At 27.4% G+C, this 15,033-nt stretch overlaps 1 protein-coding gene across 1 annotated transcript in view; it reads left to right on the top strand.

The window, feature by feature from the left end:
- LOC123297434 overlaps nt 1–15,033 on the top strand; it is a 700,259-nt gene that overhangs the window by 18,117 nt on the left and 667,109 nt on the right. The window lies entirely within an intron of this gene.

The raw sequence follows: 15,033 nt of genomic DNA, 5'->3' as shown, positions 1-15,033 counted from the left end.
AAGATTTGTTGTAATAGGGGATAATCCTGATGCCGAATTGGCTCATATTACCCATAAAAATATAAAACTAAACTTTATGCCATGACAAAATTTGAAAGTGAAATTAAAACTGATTAAAAAACCTAGCAATCAAATATTGCATTCAAAAGTTGCCCATCTCCTTTTAGCAAAACAACTATGTGATATCTACGTGTGATGTCACTAGTGGGTACCCTCCTCTTTGTATAATTAGGAATTTTAAACGTTCATATCTTGCATACTAGTAAATATTTTTTAAAACCTATACGACCCACGTCTCTTTTCGTGAAGTGAGAATTCTTCATTTGAAGTGATAAAAAAAATTTTGCCCGATCCCGTATTCAGTTACGAAAAATATCATTTGTTAAAATTTGTTATAATCTTAGCAAGAAATTTGGTAATTTATATCTATACAAATAATATTCCAGTTAAACTATTCCGGAATAAAATCTCCCGAAGATAATTTTTGGCTTAGTGCGGTGCCTTCCTTCCCTTGCGTTTTAAAAATAAATACTGAACAATAGTAAACACAACAGTGAATTTATTTCGTAGCTTCCATTAATTTAATAATACAATAATCGTTTATGAACTTCACAAAGATAATGTTTGGAGATGATCTGCTTATTGAATATATTTGTCGTGTAATATTTTGGGCATAGCAATTCTTTTCCGCAATATTTTAACTGGGTATCATCAGAAAGCTATAAACCTACTTTCTAAAATTCGTAACTTCTACAATTTGCTATGTGTACTCTCTCAACATGCTTCCATTTGTATACGAAAGTAGTCAAATTATATAATACATACTAACTTGATACCCAGCCGCTTCTGTAACCCCCGTCCATAACATTCGAAATAAAGGAAGAGATTGTTTCAGACAAGTGAAATATACGAATTTTTTTTGAAAAGCGATATACGTATAGTTTTGATTCATTGAGTGTATCAGAGCAGGTGACCATGAGTTGTATCTCGTTTACCATTTTTACAAAAACCTTTAATATATGGTTCAAAATGATGCTCATAGATTTCGTAGTGAAATGCCATAGACTTAATTATATCAAACCAATAGTGATATACAAGTGAAATTCAGCACATTTGAAGTGTGTTCCAACATAATTATTTTATTTCTTTTAAATATATCTATATAAATTATAGCTCTAGCAAAGTGTTGAGTCTAGTCTAGTCTAATGTATGAGCGAAATTATTGTACAATTTCCTCGGAATTCATTCGGTAGTTTTTGCATACTAGCGTAACAAACAAACAAACACCCTTACTTTCACAATTATTATATATACATATATAGAGATACATCATAAAGTAACATTATATTTACATTATATAAAATATTCTATGGAAAAAGGGTTCAAATATTTATATAACACACTGTGCAATTTAAATTCATTTTCAGCACACATTTATATACTGAAAATGTAATAAAACGAATGTCTGTAATCTCTTTTACGTATATTATGAGAGTATTCCTACAGTTAGATACTATTGAAACAAACTGAGACAAAAACAACTTTGGATACATTTTGTAAATTAAAATAATTATTGATTACCATCATTTATATCTGGGTATTTTCTATTAAAACGTTATTGAAAACATTACGTATTGTAATTACTTATCAATATCGATAAATATTTGTAATAAAGAAAACCCAAGGACAAGTTTTTCTTAATATTTTGGCATCAGTTTTAGATATGAAGTCATCCCGACGGGTATCTAATCACTAAAACGCCAAGCCTCAATCTAACTAAACTGTTGGGATGTAGTATCAATTTTGACAATACTTGGTGCCATGCATTTAAAATTAAAATACTTTCAATTACGAAAAGGATTTAATTTCAATTCTAGGAAAAATTTTGTAGTACCAACAAAAATTATATTAAAGTTAAATAAAACCATTTATTTTGACAAATCACAACGGAAATAATCTTTGTTTATAAGTAACACATCCTCAATACTTTAAATTTTTTTTTTAAATTTAAATATCGAACAAATAGTGATATAAAAGCATAATTCAACGCATTTGAAGTCTGTTCCATCAGAAGTGTATGTCAAACTACCCAATTCCTTAATTGAACTTGAGATTGCTCTCGTTTAATCAAATTGGGGGGCTTTTGCCATTGTTCGGAAGGTTGCGGCAAGAAAAATTTTCTGTTAACTTTAATATATATATATATTTTTTTTCGCTTAGTTTGGAATTTGAAAATCAGTTTTTTTAGTTTTTTCAGGCAATGTTGGCTAAAATTATGTAAACTAGTTACGATTTCAATGTTTGTAAAATTATAATTTTTAAAATTTTTTTTCATATTTGTTTTTTATTTTAAAGCAAATTTTGTTAACAAACTGTTTCAAATGCCTACAAGGTCTTTAAACTTTTATATCCTATGTTTGTTCAAAAATAGTTTTATTAAAAAGTTCGATTGACTATTACTCAAATAATGTCTACAATAACAATTTTCTCAAGTGTGCTATGTTTTCTTTCCTGCGTTCTCGTATCAAATTTTCAACTGAAATATCGTAGAAAAACTATACTAATCGTAAGGATGCAATCTCAAAACACTATGTCACTGACTTCATATTTTTCAAAATATTCTCGAATATTTTCTTTTCCATCTATTATCTTCATATTAGTGACGATTAGGTTCGTAGTTCGCATACTAATGAACATTTAAGGACATATATCAATGATTTTCATTTAGTGAACAATGGATACTACAAAAATTGAATTTTATTCTTCATTGCACTTTTAACTAAATGCAGTTAATAGTAAGCCATATAATTTAAACTTCTTTAAACTTTTATATCCTATGTTTGTTCAAAAATAGTTTTATTAAAAAGTTCGATTGACTATTACTCAAATAATGTCTACAATAACAATTTTCTCAAGTGTGCTATGTTTTCTTTCCTGCGTTCTCGTATCAAATTTTCAACTGAAATATCGTAGAAAAACTATACTAATCGTAAGGATGCAATCTCAAAACACTATGTCACTGACTTCATATTTTTCAAAATATTCTCGAATATTTTCTTTTCCATCTATTATCTTCATATTAGTGACGATTAGGTTCGTAGTTCGCATACTAATGAACATTTAAGGACATATATCAATGATTTTCATTTAGTGAACAATGGATACTACAAAAATTGAATTTTATTCTTCATTGCACTTTTAACTAAATGCAGTTAATAGTAAGCCATATAATTATTTCTTGAGAGTTTACGTAAAGAGTATCAGCACAGAGGGAAAACTACCCAAGATAACCGACTCCCAATGGTTGCAGCACTAAAAAAACGAAACTGACAAAAGGTGGTTCTAATTTTTCGGAATGTGATGAACTTTATTGAAAGGACTTCATCTTACTGGGTCTAGTTTTTAAACCCGTAAAATATAAATTTTTGAACTCTTTCTTATGTACTTTAGTAATTAGAAGTTCAAAATTTCCTTAATTATTTTAAAATACCATTAATAATTCACTTAAAATTTTAATTTTTCCTTATTTTCTTAAATGCTTATATGTATTTTAAGATGGTATTTTTTGGAAGAATTTGGATTTTCATTTACAGCGTTTTCAAAATTGAACACTTCTCTACCCCACCCTGTACATGTATTCTTATTAATTTAAATAAATGAAAATTTTGGGCTCTGTGGAACTTTAATTTTTCAACGTGCAATTTTATAGTATTTCAACATAGAATTTAAAGGAATCTATATCTATGTATAAATACAAAAGTAATTGTAGATTGTATTATTCAATTAAATACAATACTTACAACACAAATAATATAAACACAGATATAACTACAGAACTAACCCTACTTTTAATTAAAATATATATGTTGAAATGTAATTAAATTGTAACAATAATAATCAAATAAAATTATAACATTTTGTACTCAAACACAACTTATTCCTTCCTCTACAAAATTATTAAAAATAAAATAATTGTTTTACATTTTGTAAACAATTGTTTTCAATGTGTGTGCTTGTTGCTATATTTAAAAATAATAACACTTTTAATAAGAAGAAATTTAATCGTTCGGGGTAGACATTATATTGTTTTGTGTGTATAAAAATAAAACAGAAAAAAAACACTTTATTCTCTATAGGGAATTTATGAAATGAAAAATTGTAATAAGTTTCTTAGAATATAAATGGTATAGGAATTCCTACGTGAATTCTGTATATTGTATTCAACTTTAAAGATAATTAACATATTGTTTGTGTATTAAGAAATTCTAATAATTTTCTAGTACCTTGCGTTAAAGAGGAATATATTATTTTTGGAATTTTTGTTTTCGGTTAAGAGTTGCAATTCTTCTTAGTAGTATCATAGTATGTCTTAGTACTAAACCTTTTAAAAACTATTTTCATTATTATACGGGAAAAAGATCAAGGTAAAGTTATGTTGTTTGTCCAAGTTAATGTAAATCTTTGTGATTATAAAAACTTTAAACGAAAAGAAAACCGACTTCAAAAGAAAAACTTTTCCAAAACAAATTAATATTCACTTAAAAGTAAATAATAAATAACGATATAATGTAGTTAAAATTATTGTTATTTTTGGAGTCGATGTCAGCCAAGGAAACAACTTTGACAGAACAGTTTGCTATATTAGCTTGGGTGACACCGACTACAAAAATAACAATAATTTTAACTATATTATATTATCGTTATTTTTTTCCTTTTTTTGCATATTAATTTGTTTTGGAAAAGTTTTTATTTTGAAGTCGTTTTCTTTATGTTAAAAGTTTTTTTTATTCTGTGATTATTAGTGAATCTGAAGTAAACTAACTAATTGGTCCTCTTGTAGTGCATACTTAATGCAAATTTAAGACTTTTATGGTTTCCTCATGGATGTAGTTGTCAGAATTGGACCCAAATGAAATGGGACCACACAGGAAGCGCCAGCTTTTAAATAGGTAAAGAATCATCAAAATCGGTTCACTAAGTCGAAAGTTCTGAGGTAACACACATAAAAAAAATACAGTCGAATTGATAACCTCCCTTTTGTTTGTTTGAAGTCGGTTAAAAATGATGTATTCCTTTACAACAGTAGTAACATTTTTGTATAATGAAACAACATTTTAGGGCTTGGATATTTTAGGCAGGTTGGATATTCAAACTGTTCAAACTAAATTTTCTTTGCCTTTTGCGAAAGTGAAAATTCAAAAATTATTATGATTCTTGGTTATCCCGAAATTTTTATAAACTCGTATAATTTACTATCAAGTATATTTGATGGTGTAATCATACATTATGTATGTTGTGTGTCGTTCATATCTCATTTTTAACGTTCCAAAACATGCGGTATTAATGAATTATATTTTTAATTTTATAAAAGAGAGTTATAATTTGTTATAATCATAATCATTGATTGATTTAGTAATTAAAATTAAATAATTAATTAAAAAAGTTACTTTGAATATAAATTATAAAAAGTTGATAATATTTATTAAAAAATAACAAAAATGGTTTTATCTGGTGGTTACGCATACAAATAAAATTGTGATATGTAATTATCGTTTCAATCATAAAACCAGTTTTGATTATTGAATGAATTATATACTTAATTAAAATACAATTTATCTCGTTAATATGTAGTTGATTTGTTATATTGTTGTGTAATTTTATTTTAATTATTTCCCGATGATAACAAACCATTTTTCGTTCAATGTAAATAGGGAATATTCATGTATTTTTTTTATATTTTTAATTCATTGTTTGCACCGTTGTAACAAAGTACAAATATAAATACTACTTAAAAATGCTATATTTAAGTGTAAAAAAATATTTAAAATGCATAATAATTTTGACAAACTTGAAAAAAAAAACACAAACTTTCTACACAAATTGTAGAATTGATGTTGTCCAATTTCCGAGGGTAATTCGTTATAAGTTGATCTCATTGATAAGAAACAATAAGATATGTTTAAAAAGAAATAAGAATAACCAAGTCGTTATATAATCAACACCCGGTACTTATTTTATTTGATAATATAAAAAAGAAAAATGCCTTGTCCTAACCAAGCAACATAATTATATATTGTAAATTTTCGATTTCGAAAATTGGACCCATCGAAATAACTTCCTGTACTTAATTTAAGTTTATAAGTTAATAAAAACATCAAAAACGACGTTTGACCCAAAATTATTGGGTTTGAAATAAAATTTCATTGATTTTTGGAACTGTGACGTCATCAAAATCCAAAAAATTAAAGTTGCTCTATTACATCCAATTTATATCCAATTTGAATTAACCAAGTATGGATTTATACTAATTTTGGGTCATACTTTACAAATTTGTCCTTCCATCTAATTTAACCTACCTCTAAAAGTTGTGAAGATAATAGAATCCTGGTACCGATATTTCGCACAAAGATGAATGTACGTACACACACAAATACTAATTCTTCACGAAATTGGTCGTTAATGCCTTGTCCTAGCCATGAATAAACGTTAAGATACATGTTGAAAATTGGGTTTCGAAAACCGGACCCATTACAATAACTTCCTTTACTGGGAGAAAATGAATAGTAAAACATGGTGCCCACCAAAGGAAAGAAAAAACAATTTAGTGTATATTTTATAGAACCGAAACTATTAGTATTTGTGTATCAAACCTTCATTCTATGATATTTTATACTAGATCTCCTTTAGAAATGTATAGAAAAAAAAATTTCCCAAGTTTCTATCTTCAATTGGTTTTCCTCGACTTTTTCTGCCAATTAGACTTTATATTGCTTTATAACCATTACTTCAAATTTTTCGAACAACGATATAATATAAAAACTGTGCAAAAGAAAAATATATTTATAAAAATTTATTATACATAGTTTGTTACATTTTATAATTACTGTACCTATTGTATATGACAATATAACCAGTTAAGTTTATAATGATATTATCGAAATTCATATTTTTATTTGTATAATGGTTTAGGGTAAAAATTGTAAAACATTTCATAAATGATTTATTTTTAAAATATCCTATAAAATTAATATTTACATTAATTGTAGGAGAAAGTTATTGTAATAATAATAATGATAATATTTTTATTTGTAAAAGACCATAACTGTGGTATACAAATCGTCACATATTACACCGCTTGTGAGCAGTAGCATACTGCTTGTGAGAGGAATAATTACAATTCTAGCTTGGAAATATTATATATCACAGGAAGTTATAAAACGTTGTAGCATTAAAAAAAAGATGGCAAACGTTGATCTGTATTTTCCTTTAAAATTATTTTGATAGGTTTCCATATTCAAACTTCATCCTCTTTTTCACCACTTTAGATTTCCAAAAATTCGTTCTCAGTGAGAGTCTATATCGCAAAAGGAGTGACTTTGTTGGATTTCACGTCAGTTGGGTGCATAGTTTTAGACATGTCGTTATGAATGAGTGTTTCAATGGTATTTTGCTTACATATATGTAGATTATATAACTGTCGTTTTTATATTGTTAGAAATCAAAATTTATAAAAATATTATTATTTTCATTTTATTGTACAAATAAAAAATAAAAAATTTAATGTCGTTGTTGTTGTTGCTTACATCCTGCAGAACAATAACAACAATTTTTCATTTATTTATCCTGTACAACACACACTTTCCCATCTATAAAATGGTATGTACAGTTGTTTTTTAAAAAATAATTTTTATTGGTGGATACCATAAATGATTGCAGTTTTATATATCATTTTATATAGTTCACATATAACAAGTATTGTGCTTGTAATAATACTTATATGTCGTTAAATTCTATTTTATATAATAAAGATATATCGTATCTGTCGCTGAATGTACAAAAAGTTCATTGAATATTTAAGGTATATTAAGTTGCGTTTGTTTTTAACTGATTGTCAAGGGATGTTTTTCGCGCGTATTTTGTATGTATATATATTGTTAGGCCCTGGACGGCGTTATATATATATATATATATATATATATATATATATATATATATATATATATATATATATATATACTAAAAATTTAAGTTTCGAAAAGCTATTATTCAAGGCAACTTTGGATATATTTTGAAAATTGTCTATCTAATCATGCAATGAGCTATACTTTATTCCTGAATCACTAGTCATTTTATAAATACCCGTAAAGATATAATAAATAAAATGGTGAAAATGCTTCGAAAAGTTGTTGTTATGTAGGTACGCCATGTCTCCATTTACGCACTTATTACCACATTTCTTAAAGTGATTTGTTTTTTATTCAAATTAATTAACTTAATGTATTTCTTCTAGAATCCCACTTTCAATACCTTTGAAATCTTATTTACTAAATATTTTATTTTATGTTTATGCTAGGGTATATGAGTTTTTTTTTTACAAATAAATAAAATATTCTAGTTTTTATATTGTTATTACAGAATGCTTCCTTCGAAATAATCAGATATATTTCTTTTTACTCTTAAAATGATGTAAAGAGTTTATCTAATTTTTATAGCCTAATTTAAATGAAGAAGTTAAATTATGTTTGAAAGGGTTAACACTTCAATTTTTACGATTGCTTATTTCGTGGTGAAATGCTGTTTAAAAATATGTATTGAATTTCTTAGATTTTCCAACATAAGAGAATAGATAATTTGGGGTTGAAATGAACTTATATTGGTTACCCTATTCATCACTCTAAATCTGCAAATGAGCTTAACTCTTTTCTTAAAAACATTTTGATTTCGATTTTCATGGATTTTCATGGATTTCATATAATAATGTCAAACATTTAATCCGTTCGTATATCCTTAACCATTGATATACAAGAAATTAAAAGATAATTTCCATTCAAAATGTTATATTATTTTACGTATAAAAGTGAAATTGAAATATTTACGTGCCTATAAAACTTATGGGTGCAACGGACGGTATATTGATTTCGAGACGGCTTAGTGTAAGTTTATGATTATGAATTTTGTGTATCAGACAGGATTTTAATGAACAACAATGATATGCATTTTATTGTCTAAATTTTATTTAAATTGTGTGATATTTGGTTAAATATTTCAAAAAAGGCAGCGTTTTTCAGTACTAGGCGTACTACCTACTCTCTTGCTTTTGTCACCTCAATAAATGTTTGTCTTTTGAAATAGATAATGAATATTTATCGATCCGGATTTTGAAAATTTTTGATGATTGTGATAATTAACTTTGATGCGAAAAAAACCATGCCTAGTATTGAAACATGGGTAAGTACTAGATAAGTGTGTAAATCTTCTGGTTTCAAATCTCGATTACCATTTTTAAAACGTAATTTACACACAAAATAGATAAAATTTTATTTTTAAATGTATTTCATAGTTTGTAACTAAAATGGTTTGTAACTAAAAGTTTTATCACACAAAATTCTTAAGCATACCTATTTATTACTTTTAGATATGTTAGCTTTATACCACTCAATATAAATCAACGGACAAATTTTCACATGAAAAACATTTTCAGTAAAAAATAACAAATTTAAAAAAATGTTAAAATCAATAAACACTAACCCATTTTATAATGCGCTGAAACATAAATAGTGAAAAATCGACTATTTGTGTATATATAAAAAGTTTTTCTTTCGAAAATTTCGACTTGCTACCACATTGACATTTTACAGGTTTTATTTTTATTTTAAGTAAAAAACTAGTCTAGAAAAATCGATATGTTTCCAGACGAGTAATGTTTGCAAATAAAGAAATCTAAAAAAAAAAACGCTTATCTCATCTTTTACACATATTTTATAAAATAAAAAAGTAACGTTTTAAAATGAACATAGTGAGTATCACAGACTGGATGGTATTTTTTTCATGGAATCCATTTTGTATACAAATATTTGTATTTATGTATACCATATTGGTAAATATTTGTGATTGATTATTTTATTTAGAATGATCTTTCACTTTCAAAAAGGGCTAAGGATCTATGATTTTTTTTGATTACTACTTGAAGGAAAGTTTAAAAATTTAAAAGAGCATTTTCGATTTACTAAGAGAAAGTTATTGATAACGCAACGTGTGTAGAGAAAGTAATGAACGGTGGAATAATTGAAACTGCCAAAATAGTTTAAAAATAATGCCATTAATAATTAATGCTGGGAAGTACCAAATGCGATCGTTTTGAAGTTTTATAGATTTAAAGATCAGGACTCTCTGAAATCTGTTTAAATTTGCAGAATAGAAAATTTGCAACCTGGAAACAAAAACTACAATAATTATCCTAATAAGGGTTGTGTGTTTGTATCTATGTACTCTGCGTCACAAAAGTACTGAATGTTCATCTGTTCCGTCAAAACTTTTAAACTACTTATCATAATGAAAATATTTGAAAAATGAGGTATATTTAGGAGCGTCTTGATCGTCGAGCTGGTTATGGATTATGTGAAGTCACATTAAATCGAATAAAACGTCCTCTGGAATAAAATCGTGAACTAGAATAAATAATTCACTAATACCGTCTTGAGTATGAAATGATAGGGCTTAATTCGTAAATTTTGAACAAATAAATATTTTTATGCTTTATCACGAAATGATACCCCAAAAGTAATTTAAATAAAGTTCAGACGTCTATAGAATGGCACTCGAAAAAGTGAAAAAACAATATTATCATCTGATACAGTCGGGGACCACTCTATGGGAAACTTTTTAATCCTAGAAGTTTCCCCGACCGTTATAACGATTTTACGTATAATAACAATTTCATATAATATTTTATGGTATCTTACTTTTTTGAACGCGGTTTTGTATTGTTGCAATTTAAGTTTTTGAACTCTTTTTTATTTTCTCGAACCGGTAATTATTGGTTTTATCTGTAATCGACTTTCCCCACACCATCTATTTTCTTGCTAATTCCTAATTTTCCAATACGGTAGTTAAACAAATACTACATAATGCTATCAACGTATGTATGCACATTTGTGCTTATATATATACTTTTAAAAATAAAATGTATTAACAACTATTGCTTCTTGTTTCTCCCTAACGTAAACATCATCTATTTGTATTTCTAAATCGAAGTTTTAAAAAGAAAATTCTTAAAAGGTATAGAATTTACCGAAAATCAAAAATCCCATTGCATTAAATATGCTTCGATATGATGTTATAAATGTTTTTATCAACGAATCTCGACCAGTATATCCATCAATGCTAACATTCAATTGAAGCCTACACAATTTCCAATTTTTATGCATAAATTTAAGCACTATACTTTATTTCTAAAGATCGAATTATTACTCTTGGATATTTTTAAATCGAGACGCAAGCAGTTTGGCTTTCCGATTTTCAGTTTCTTATTATTTCTGTTTATGCTTACCAAGTGACAAAGAGTTTCCATTTGGTGTTCGCGACGATGTATTTAGGCGACATTATGGTGGCACTCCTTGGATTGGGTTAAATCGCAGTGATGAAGTTGTTCAAAAACTTTCAAGTTGTGAAATTGTTCACAATCACAATTCGAAAAGATTGTTAACGAATTATCTTTCTAATTCGCCTTCGAAATGTTAGTGGCCTATCAGAGGAATGATTTTTATTTTATTTGCAGTTTCTTATATTTGTCTATAAGTTTTAAGCTCCAATTTAATTAATTGTATTGACATTGATAACTTGAAGATTTGTTTTATTTTTCACAAAGTTAAAAGAGCAAAAGTAGTTTTTCTTTATTAGAATAAATTATGTTAGTAAGTTAAATGTATGAATAAAAGTTTTCTGCAAATAAAAATTAATTATGAAGAGTAAAGTATAAAATATTTAGAACAAAACATACAAAAAAAAAAACTAATATATATATAATACCTACATTGTTTAAATTAACCATCAGATCCCAATGGGCAATAAATCTTATATATGAAAGAAAATGCAGTTTTATTTCTTTTACTATGAGTCTCAAAAGTATAATTTTGAATTCCACAATTCTTATTTACAGAATCCTATCAAATGTGAGCTAGATACTAGGCCTGGTATGTCGGACACCAAAATCAGCATACCGACTTAAACCATCCTCTGCAATCATTCCCCAGGGACGGCTGGATCGGAACCGCGATAACATTACTTCAATCCAGTCTTTCTTATGCCTTACGACGTCTGCTCCTATCATTCTTTTCTTTCTAGGATGATTGTTTAAAAAACCCACTTTATTTCGCTGTGAATAATAGTACATTACAATTAAAATTACCACCCACCTTTTAATGCGATAAAGCCTTTTTATAACATGTATATATTTAATATAAAAGGTATACTAAATCTAGTCCCAAGTTTGTAACGCTTGAAAATATCGATGCTACGAACAACATTTTGCTATAGGAGTTTATAAAATCACCTAATTAGTCCATTTTCGGTTGTCTGTCCGCCTGTCTCCCCGTCTCCCCGTCTGTCTGTCAACACGATAACTCAAAAACGAAAAATGACATCAAGCTCAAATTTTTACAACGTGCTCAGGACATAAAAAGTGTGGTCGAGTTTGTAAATGGGCAACATGGTTCAATTGGATCTTGGGTCCGTAGGATCCATCTTGTAAACCGTTAGAGCTAGAGCAATGGTTTAAATATAAAAATTGTTTCTTACAAAAGATAAACAACTTTTGTTTGAAACATATTTTCGTTAACATTATTGTTTACGCGTGCAGACGCAAATATGTATGTGTGACATGTATGTATGTGTAATGTGAGAATGTAATCAACACAGCTGATACATGGTATTTCAACAATTTACTTTATTTGTATTTCTTAACACGTGTGAAAATAACAAAATTCATGAAAAGCATTTAGTTTCTATAATATGTCTATGATTGATCTTCAAATTGCTATATCTTTTCGAAAGACAAATCCATTTTTTAGATTATTTGATGACCAGAATAGAATAATACCTAGGAATCTGATGTTTAGTGTAATAAGTTCAGATGGTTAACCTTTATGAATTTCTAATTAACACGTAATAATCCTTCGAGTTATTAACGATTTAATATTTTTCAAAAACTTTGTGTCAAGTTTTTCGTAACGCAGCGGTTGGTTTTTAAAATATGGTATTATTAAAACTTTAAAACCGTCTTGAGGTGACAATAATGTAGTCTAATATTCAAGTCAATCGTGAAAGATTATTTAAGCTTGGATATAAATTTTATATTAGAAACAATAATCACTTTGTCAAATTCATAAAAAAAGCATAGCGCAATCACCTTCGAAATATTAATACAGCATAGAAAAACGAAAAACACAAGTATATTTTATAAAAAAAAAAAGCAAAATTGACGAAGACATGTAAGGTGAAAGATTATCAGCTTTGATGTAATGTGATAAAATTACTTCTGAAACATAATTCTAGTTGAGATACTAATATAACTATTATGAACTAAATACCCTCAGGAATTAAATGTTTTTGATCTAAAACTATTCATGTAGGTACCATACAATCTAAGCATAAGTTTGCCTTGATATTTTGTTAGTTGTGGAACAAAACTTTTCAATATCATTTTGGATACAATAGTGTTCCAGAAACAAGTTCTAGACAATAATTTTATATAAAACAAAAATTAGTTCTTGCTAAAAAATTTAAGAAATTGCATAGTCAACTTAAAGAAAACATAGCATCTACCCAAAATTCCGATCACTTTTTTTTATGTTTACATGCTGTTGAAAAACCATATCCTAAATAGTTTTTCTTATCCGTAATGTGATTGAAGAACAACTACAGCTCAAGAGCTTACATTGGTATCACATAGCTCTTATTTCCAGAACGGTATAAACCAGCGCAAGTCAGAATAAATTTTATCCCACAATCGTATAAGTCAATCAAGACCAAGCCCAAGACTCAGTGTGCGAGACCAACATCAATTCCAAGACCCATAAACCTTAGTCTTGCCCTGAATTACACTTTGCAATTATCTCAGTTTTAGAATTTTATGCCTCACTTTTGAATTGGTTTACCAGATCGAATCTTGCTACGAAACGAAAGTAGCAATATATCTATGACTGGATTTAAAATCTCTATGCAACCAGATCGCACAGTTTTCATTTGAGCAGCTTTTAAAATGTAAAATAAAATGTAAAATAAAATAAAATAAATAGAAATTGACTGGAATTGTTTACCTCAATAAACCATACAATAATTTGCTTAGAGATTTGAGCTTTAAATAAAAATGAAAATTCGCCTTTGAAATTCAAAATAAGAAAATGTATGTTACCTATTGTAACGTTCTACCTCCAGGGTGAATACAATAAAAACCTTTTGAACTATCTATATTGACTGTTCACGGGGAAATTCCCATATTGATTGACTTGTTATTTCCCGACACTTACAACTTCACTTTTATATGTAAGCCGTTTCCATAGAAACCATGTAGTAAGTTTTTTTGTTATCCACTGCTAACTTAGGTTTAGTTACATAATTTCTAGAAAAGAAATTCGCAGCCAATAACGATACCATACCCGTTACACTATGTTATGGAAGACACTGTAAGGAGAAACTTATTTTAAAACACCGTATATATAAAGGAAACAGCTATTAGAGCAAAAAAAAAAACGTTGTGAATAAAAACAATAAATAGAAGGAATAAGATAAATATTAAATAATAAAACAAGGAATGTACATACACAATTTATAAATTATAATTTAACGTATATAACCAATTTACATGTAAAATTTATCTTATGTATAATATTTTTTTAAATTTTTTTTTTGTACTTTTTATCATCTTCAAGTTGAGTACTTCTAAAACCATTCCGTGTTTCTGCTGCATGCAAGAAAAACGAACGACCACCGTTTATAAAAAGAAAACTATTTAGAAAAGCAGCTACAAACAAAAATATAGAAATCTACAATCCAGCTTTTTTTATCCGACTGTCAAGGAATAGTTAAATTTTTCGTTCATATCTTGTATGTATGTATTTTTTTATTACCTCGTGTTTTCCAAATGGCTACATGGATTTCAACACGTAAGTATCGTTATACTTTCTTAATAGCTCAAGTGTTCTAAGATAGATATTTGAAAAAGCAAAACAAAATGGAAATTATAAGATGATTAAA

Source organism: Chrysoperla carnea, chromosome 4 (genome assembly GCF_905475395.1).
Source record: "Chrysoperla carnea chromosome 4, inChrCarn1.1, whole genome shotgun sequence".
Classification (NCBI taxonomy): domain Eukaryota; kingdom Metazoa; phylum Arthropoda; class Insecta; order Neuroptera; family Chrysopidae; genus Chrysoperla; species Chrysoperla carnea.
Note: the sequence above shows the minus strand (reverse complement) of the source record. Positions and strands in the feature narration are given on the sequence as shown.